The following is a 9,588-nucleotide window of genomic DNA, read 5'->3' as shown; positions in this document are numbered from 1 at the left end:
AGCAAGCACGTGCGGGCGGGAATATTATTTGAGGTTATGTGCAATTTGCGCCAATTCATAAGAATTCAAATTCTAGGCTATTACTATAAATGTCAACTAATCAGTACATTGTTTCTTGCAAAAAATCGCCCCGAATTTTTTAGACGTCCCACCGGCAGTCCTAATAATATACCTAATACCTATATATTATAACTTATAAGTATAAATACCTATAAATATCTATAAGTATATATATATAAATATATACTTGATATCTCTACATTGACTACACTGTCTACACTCGTTTTCAATTAAGTGTTTATCAGTTCGATGATTTTCAGTGACCATAGGCCCAATTTGGGGGGAGAGACTTTAGTTTTTAATGTTAAAATTATCCCCTTTAAAAATTTGTATTTTGATTGAAGTATTAAATCCTTAATTAATTATCTAGTCTACATAGCACAGTAAACGCTGTTTAAAGAAATTATTTCCTAAAGTATTTAAACAACGATTCATTATTCATGTGTTACCCATAGTAGCTATCGGATCACTCAGAGAACATAATATGTATTGCTATATGACAAAACCTTGTAAGTCGATTTTACCAAATTTTATCGGAGAGTGAAAAACGTGTTATAAATTGATATTATAGTCACGAGTTTTTGTTTTTGTGTATTATCTTATTAAAATACTGGGAACAATTATGATATTATTATAATATTATGTAATAAATGTTCTGTAACATATAAAATATAAGAAAGTGAGTGAGAAAAATATTATATTGGTATTTGGAAAGGGGCGACGTATTTTGAGAATACCGTGAGCGACCGGTCCTGACTCGAAAATGGGTGAGTGTGTATCTACTATCTACTATGCAGGGTTGTATGCTAAACGAGCATGTAACATGTAACCTAATCTAAATCTTTTAATTTTTTAGCATGTAAATATTAAAATATAATTATGCCCTAAAGGTAAAACAAACTTCAATGTAATAGCACTAATAGCTAAACATAGCATTCATAGTAATATAACAAAGCAACTATCAAGTAGGGATTTAGGCATTTAGCCAAGCATAAGTAAGATACTTACAGTCACAATCACCGTATAATTTATAATTGTGTAATAAATTATAATCAATCGACTATAAATATATTATAATATGATATAGGTACTTAAATAGAAGTTGTTAGCACCTAATCTATACTCTATGGCCTATATCAGGAGTGTACCCAGGAATTTTTCAAAGGGAGGAGGAGGTCCAAATTTTTTTAACATGTAAAAAGTATAAAAAAAAATGTGGTTAGCACCTAGTAAATTTTAAATTTTGTCAACCCATGGGGGGGGGGGGTCCAGACACAAACCCCCTCTTGGGTACCCCCCTGGCATATATTACTCTAAGAACTTTAATCTATTTTTTATTACACTAAAAATATCAAAAAATTTTCAATGTGTGTACAAATAGCTTGAATTATAGATATAAATAATTTCATATATCTACGCCAGTTATTTATTTTTTTTTAATTACAATAAAATAATCAAATTATTGATTTTATAAAAAAAAATGGTTTTGCATTTAATCAAAAAAAAAAAAAATTGTCCTTACCCAACTCTAAAAAGAACCACTGTCAATTTTTGTAATCCGCATAGACAAATATTTTTTATCCCGTGATCTTATATTTGTTGATTAAAATCACCTTTATCACAACCATAATTCTTGTATTATTATATTTATTAGGTTATTTCCCCAAATTACTTTACCATAATATCACTATATCAGTCTATTTATACGACCGGAACTTTGTTCCTTTTTTGGTTTAATAAAAATATAGTATAGTTTAAAATTTGAAACTATATAAAAAAAAGTATATAAAATCATTTATAAAATTTTATTTTCTGTTTTTCGCAGAAAAATTATTTATTATATTGTAACATTAATTGCAACTATTTTTTTTTTTTTTTTTACAAGTAATATACAATCTGTATCATTAATACATAATACAATAAGAATATATGCTAAGAGTAATATGACAGGAAAATAATTTGATGAAAGGAGCCACCCATTGATGACACTTTCTGTGAATTCTTAATTATTTACTAATTTTTTTTTTTTTTTTTTTAATTGCAACTATAAAAAAAAATAGTATTGTATGACGTGCGTGAATTTTGAGTATTAAAGTTTATAGAATTAAACTATGCTGTCCTAAAAGTTAAAATACATTTGATGAATGCCCTTGAATGGTTTAATTACGTTTATATACCTGTTCTCTAAAGTAGATAAGTTTCGATCGCGTGTTTTTAAATTACTTAACGAAATTAAAAGAAGCAACGAATTAGTAATTTTATAAATGTTTCAGCAGTCGATTTTAAATATTATATTATTTGGTTACATTTAGGCGCAAATAGTGCCCTAGAAATTTTCGCACGGACATCACAAAGTTTCTAAAAATAATTAATGTATGTATGATTTATTTTCTTAAGTATTTTCTTTCCGCGCCTTCAAAGTAATCGTTCATTAGGGGTTAAATTGGAGAGAATCACTCCGGGAACTGATTGTGTTTTTAATATGTCCCCTATAGTCAATAGGCATAATCAATTCAGTATACGCTTAAGCATCGAAGTTTTAAAAATCACTTCTCCTCCATTAAAATTAATTATTAATTCTCAAAAATTATCAATTCGTATTTTACAGTACTTATAATTTATTTTTAGTCATGTATAAAAACATATTTTTCAAGTTTTAGTTTTTAGAAACTGCAATTTACTAATTAATATATGTTTAACATTTTGTACAATGTATTTAAATCACAAGGGAAGTATAATTTATGCTCCAAATCTCCAATCAATATTTTTTTTATTAAATTTATACTATTATATTATCATAAAAAACTATATATCTGCATATTGCAATAAATCCTTAATTCCTGAAATAAATGTAATATGCAGGTTACTCTATGTTTTTCTGGTTTTGTTTTTTTAATTTATAATACGTAAGTGTTAAAAATTATTTAGTGAAATTGTCCGACAAAAAAATAACACGATTCTGTACGAAAGTATATTTTAGTTACCTTTTAACAAGCATTATTTTGAGAAAATTTTTTTGGTTAAACAAATTAATTGGGCATAGCCCATTCGGTTCCCGATTTTCTTAAACGGCTCCCGTTTTCAAAAAGGTCAATTCCCAAACGGCTCCTGTCGAAAAAGGTTTTACGAACAGGTCAATACCCAAACGGCTCCCATCGAAAAAAGTTTTACTATCAGGTAAAATTCGGGTAGTAATCCTGTTTTTTACAACACAAATTCCTTCCCACTTCATACAGACTTAGGACTGTCGCTAAAGAGAGGTGTGGTTAAAAATGTGTTGTTGTTTTTTAAGGTTAAATTATAAAAATTATATTCTGTGAATTAAATGTAAAAAAGTTTTAAAAAACTGTTTGTATAAAAATATAAAAAAAAAATTATAAAATAGGTAAATTTTTGATGCACAATTTTTTTATATAATCTGTACCGAAAAAAATTACACGTAACGCTCAACATAAAATTTTAATTCACAGAACCCCGCCATTTTGTGCCAGCTTATCCCTGTAGGTAATATTAACGTAGCCAGAGGGGGACTTAACCTTATTATTAACTTATGTTTATTTTAGCCTGATTTTACAAAAACCCTATGGCGCCTCCTTTGCCACTGGTAGACAGTACTTATTTGTTTACTTAGTAAAACATGAGTTCCCAAACTTTTTTTATCGAGGTGCCTTTTTACTAACCAAATTCATCAAGGGTGCCCTGCTGTGATTAGTTAGCATGTATTTCTAAATGGAATGATGTGTTGTCATCATTATAACCAAAACCATTACTCTTTTGAATTTGTCTGGATATTTTTCTTGTCTATTTGAGTGGACTTGCGCTGAATATTGATGCATGTGCACAAAACTATGTAAATATATATATTTAGGTAAATAAAATAATTAATCGGTTTGTAAAAAACAAACGAAAAATAGATTTTATTGTATAATAAATTGTACTTATTTATTATTATTTCATCCTATTAGCTACTACCTATAATTGCGCTTAATTATTTTAACAATACTTAAACCTATAAATAAACATTAAGAGTGAATGTATGAAAAAATTACTTTTGTACGTAATTCGTATATGCATAAGGTAATTATTGATTTAAAATTTAAGTTCACCCCCTCCCCTCCTTAAAATTGTCTAAGGACGCCCTTGCATGAGTTAATGAGTTATGCCTACACGCTGTACCTATAATATATATTATATTGAATAATGATGTATTATTGTTTTCAACGGAAAACGAGTGGCGATTGCCACAACACGTTTCACATTATAGTGGTAGTAAAAATATTAGAAAACACTGCACGTTTCCTCGGTAATCCGCCGTAATAGACCGCGGTGCTCTAATACGATTATAAGATACTAAAATGCATCGCCGGTAGAAAGGCAGAAGAGGTAACTGCTGAGGATCCCGCCGTGTCTTCCATGGGTTTTAACGATAATGGTTAACTTATACGTTTTTAAATAACAAAAAAATATCAAAAATCGATTGATGGGAGTTTTTGAGTTATACTCAAAAATTATAAATAATTTCAAATATTATCGCGATTTTGATGAGTTTCAGAAAAGATGCGGAAGTCTGCAAATGTCAATGACGGAAAGAAAAAAATACACACACATTATTTTAAATAGAACAATTATAACATATGGCCTATGCTGCCGAGTTATATTATTTTAAGATCAATGAAAAAAAAAATTATAACATTCATTTAATCCCTGCGCTACGAATCTAAAAAAAATTACATATTGAAGAGTTTACGTTTAATACTTTGTTAAATTGTAAGCGTAAAAACATATATGTTATAACATAAGTTATGTAAAACAAAAAATATTAAAAAAAATAATTGCTAAGGCCCAGTGAATTGTCTACCTTAGGCCACGACAAAGTTCTTGCTGGAACTGGTAAAATAATTACTTATAGTAAGTATATAATATAACTTTGTGATTGTAGCATAGCAACGGCGTATATACTATGTTTTTCCAGGTGCGTCGACCGAATTTTTAAAATATACTTGCATAGTGTCATGAATTCATGATGAATGAAGGCTACAGATTCTATGCTACTTATTGGGATATACTATCCTCCTTAAATTTCCCCTCATTGTATACGCCAGTGGTGCGCAACCTTTTTTAATCTACTAATGAAAGACCTGATTTTGCATTGTAGACATAATTTATTCAATGCGTTTGGTTTGATATTTGATACTGCAGCTATACTCTGCTTGCTTCGACATTTAATCTGGAGCGATATTTATTCTTAATTACAGCTATAGTGTTGAAAATGCTGTTTCGCATAAATAGGTTGATGCAAAAGGAAGTAAAATCGATATGGCTCGCTTTGATAATTCTGGATTTGAGTTTATTTAAAATATTATATTATAAAATAAACACGAGTCACGACCATCGACGGAACAAATTAATTTTACGTTGTATAAAATAATATATTACATAGTATATAACTTTTTCATTTGGTGTTAAAATTATTAGCGACCCCCCAATAAAATTTCGCGACCTTATAATTTGCGCACTACTGTCTACGTTATACATTGATACTTAGTACCATCTTTTGCTACCAGTGTACCCCTGTGCTCGAGTGTGATTAGTTTAAACTATAATATAGTTACTATATTATAGTACTATGTTGTAAATGCGTACAAGTTAAAAGTTTTATATTATCATACATTTGACGACGGTGACAAACGGAATGTGCGACTGCGGTGACGTCGAAAGGTGGAACAGATGCGAACACTCGGCGCCCATATCGCCGTATGGGGTTGTTGCTGCACACATAATATAACATACGAACGGACGACGTGTTATAAATATAATATATAACATTATACAATGTGCAGTGATGTATACATAAATATAAATAGTAATTACGCATAAACGTGGTCGTTCAGTTGTATATAGTTGTACACGTGCGGTAATATTAGTACGACGTGTGGTATAAAGGTACTCGTAAAAGTGTAAAATAATATTATGTTGTAATATATTGTATAAATGTATAATGCAAATTATAACAGATATATCAATGAGAGTTGTATAATTGCACAATGTACCAGATTCGAGTGCGGGGCGGACGGTGGTCGAAGGTGCTGTAGGTATTTATGGTTGCTGGTTGGACAGAGAGAGAGCTGGATTCTGTTGGTATAAACCTATACCAATAATTACTTAGGAGTACCACTAAGTAATTATGGGACTTGAGAGAAATGTAAATTGGTATGGCCGTATGGTATGCTGGTTATTTTTTGTGCACAATTGTTCAAGACTCTATAAACTAGTTACCGTTTTTAGAGTGCGACATCCTATACAACGTGGCCGATATACGCGCCACGCGCGCTCCAGTCACTGCGGGACATACAGCTTATGGGACAACTTAAAACTAACCGTCAATGTGTGCACGGACCTAGCATGGTTACAATAATTTAAGTCTCGGTCTACCAATCGTGATAATAGGTAGAATCAGAGATTATGATTATTATGAACTATATCTTGTTTGTAAACACGGAAATATAAACGGCAGACGGAAAATCGTCGTCAAAGCACATAATATATTACATGAGATAAAGCGACAATGCGACATACCTGTTGATCAGCAATAACAACAATAACAATTCTGAGCGGAGCGAGGAATGTATTGATTTTACCATAATGTGTGTGTGTGTGTGTTTTTTTTTAGTGTCTGTCATCACGTTTTGGGCCAGTAAAAGTGTTTTGATTTTCGACTTCAGTACCTCGTTCGATCAGAAAGTTGGTACTTTGGGGAGAGAGGGGGTTCAAAAGTAAAAAATTTCTCAAAATTTTTCTAAATAATCAGGATAAACAAACTAAAAATTAAGAGAAAAACGGGAAATGTTACACACAATCAGTTTTCGAATTTGGTTTTTGATGTACCTAACTTTAAAACAAATGACCGAATGTTTATATAAGTAAATTCTATCCACTATGCAATCTTCAAAAATTTTCGACTTAAGTTAGTCTATTCATAGGTATTTGCAATTTTTGATCATTATTAGTTTTTTTTTATATTAATATCGATAAAAATGTATTTGTTGGGTAGAACAGCTTGAAAATTTAATACAAGGTTACCTAACATATTTTCACAATATCACTAATAGCAGTAGAAAAATTAAAGAAATACATATTCACAATTTTATTTTTACAAGGATTCAAATTTTAATTTTGACAACATACGTAAAAATCACGAAAATTTGTAAATTATTTTAAGCTAGAAATTCCTAAAAAAATTTCTTTTTTAATCTAAGATTTAATAAAAAGCAAATTAAAAAAAAATCTGAGATTTGAAAGTTTTTAATAATCTATAATATATCCTAGACAGATAAACCGTCTCCTCTCAAAATTGTTTTTCGTATAGGTACAATGATATATCATTAGTATTTGGGTGTGCTGTAGTCCCTAAGCTCCTATTTGCGCCTTTGGTTGCACTTTTGCAAGTCGGAGACAACATAATATAATGAGAGCATAATATGAGAGCGTAGGGTCTTGTTAAGGTTTTACTTTTACGGCTTAATGAACACTTACATCAATTATCGCTATCTCCATTTAAAATTCTTATGCGTGCTATGGACATTTTACATTCTACAATACTATATACAACATACATCATAATTTTTTTGCTAGTCATCCACGAAAAAGGTTAGATACTAATTTTTTTTATAAGTAGTATGTTTTAAAAATCCATGAAGTCATAATTTTTTTTTAAAACCGATTATTATAATAATTACGGTAACCTTCATTTTACCAGTGATGTTATTTTGGAAAATTTACGTTTAAAAATAAAATAAGAATATAAATTGCAATGCTTATTTTATTCATACTGAAAAGTTAGAAAAAACGAGTTACGACCTTTTTCCTTGGGGGCAGTCGATATATAAAATCCTAACCACATTGAATTTAACCAAAGTCCACACATATTAAATCCAATTTTATTTATAATATAATACGAGTACAATAATTTAGTTGTTACGTTTAAATTCTGTAATTAACACAAGGCTTCTTGCCAACGACCATACCACGTTGAATACACCAGTTCTCGTCCGATCACTGAAGTTAAGCAACGTCGGGCGTAGTTAGTACTTGGATGGGTGACCGCTTGGGAACACTGCGTGCCGTTGGCATTTTTTTGTTTTTTATCATTGCAGCTCGCGTAATTACAAGGCACAGTTATTTTACTTTTATTTAAATCCTTTTCAACACCAGTGTCCAGTAGACAAACGCCTATCAAAAAATCAAACATATTTTTAACTAACAAACTAACTAACTTAAGATATTTCTATTAAATTTGTTTAATTTGTGTGAAATACCTTATTTTACATTGTCGGCTTGTTAAACAAGTTTGATTGATCAATTTTTTTGCTAATGACAGACATTTTGAATTCAATTCTATTGCTAAATAACTTTTAGTAAAAAATAAATTATATAATATCCAATATTTATATATTATACATTTTGATGTTTATATATTGTTTCTATGGTAATAGATTCTTTTCAGCTGACTAATATTTAAGTTACTGTTTTAAGTTTTAATATTATAAATTATTATATAATATATATATATATTGTATGATTTTTGTTTTATTTTACATTTTAGTTTCATGTACAGCTGCGCGACTATATTGGTTGTCGTCGTCTTATCGCGCCGATCGACCAAATACGCACCACGCTACACAAAATTATTATCTATTGTCTATATTATATATATATATATAGGAAATTTCATATAATATGCAGGCATGCAGAATATTAATCGATATTCAGTTTTTTATATAAGCAGCATATTATCTACATTTACCTATACTGCATTTTTAGCTGTATATTTCTCTAATTTCACACAATTCTAAATTAATACCTAGTTATAATAGTTAATTAACGCACAGAGCTAGACACAGAGAATATTGCTAGACATACACACGCACATTTCGTCCTATGTATTATATATTTAGGTTAGGGGTTATGTAATTTATTATTGTTATTATTATTATTATTTATTCGTATAAATACAATCATATGTGTCCATAATATGTATAAAATATATTTCAATGTATGTAATATTGAACGATCGCTTACGAGTGTCGCTGCAAATCTGCAATACACAATATGACCATTATTATAGGCTATGATTTAACACATTAAACTGGTTACGACCTGGCAAGACGGTGGAGATCAGCCGTGCAGGGAACAACTTTAACGAAGCCATGAAGCGCCTGTGTTATTCGACGTCATCAACAACAGTGTTGCTGATTGATTAATTGATTAGTATTAATTAATATTTTATTATATACAGTTTTAATTTTTTCATATGGGGCCTACCACAAGTTGAATTTTGATGACTGACCCTCAAATTCATTTTTACACGCTCGAACACAGTTTTTATTTTGACGACCTGTTTAGAATACTTTTCTGGTGATACGTACTTTTGAACACATTGCTGCAAATCACATGGCGAAATACTTCAACAGACATTTTCAATTGCATCCACGACTAGTGTTGGTGCAATGTACTTGTATCTCGAATTAA

The 9,588-nt window shown here is 29.9% G+C and overlaps 1 non-coding gene across 1 annotated transcript; it reads left to right on the top strand.

Moving 5' to 3' along the window:
• Positions 1-8,070: 8,070 nt before the first annotated feature.
• On the top strand, positions 8,071-8,189 carry LOC149058759 (5S ribosomal RNA). The gene has a single exon (XR_016190652.1). It is a non-coding gene; the product is annotated as a 5S ribosomal RNA (ribosomal RNA).
• The last annotated feature ends 1,399 nt before the right edge of the window (positions 8,190-9,588 follow it).

This window comes from Diuraphis noxia, unplaced genomic scaffold, assembly GCF_037042655.1.
Source record: "Diuraphis noxia isolate RWA-SAM2 unplaced genomic scaffold, SU_Dnox_SAM2 contig0002, whole genome shotgun sequence".
Lineage (NCBI taxonomy): Eukaryota > Metazoa > Arthropoda > Insecta > Hemiptera > Aphididae > Diuraphis > Diuraphis noxia.
The sequence above is the reverse complement of the archived record's forward strand: the minus strand, read 5'-3'. Positions and strand labels throughout refer to the sequence as shown.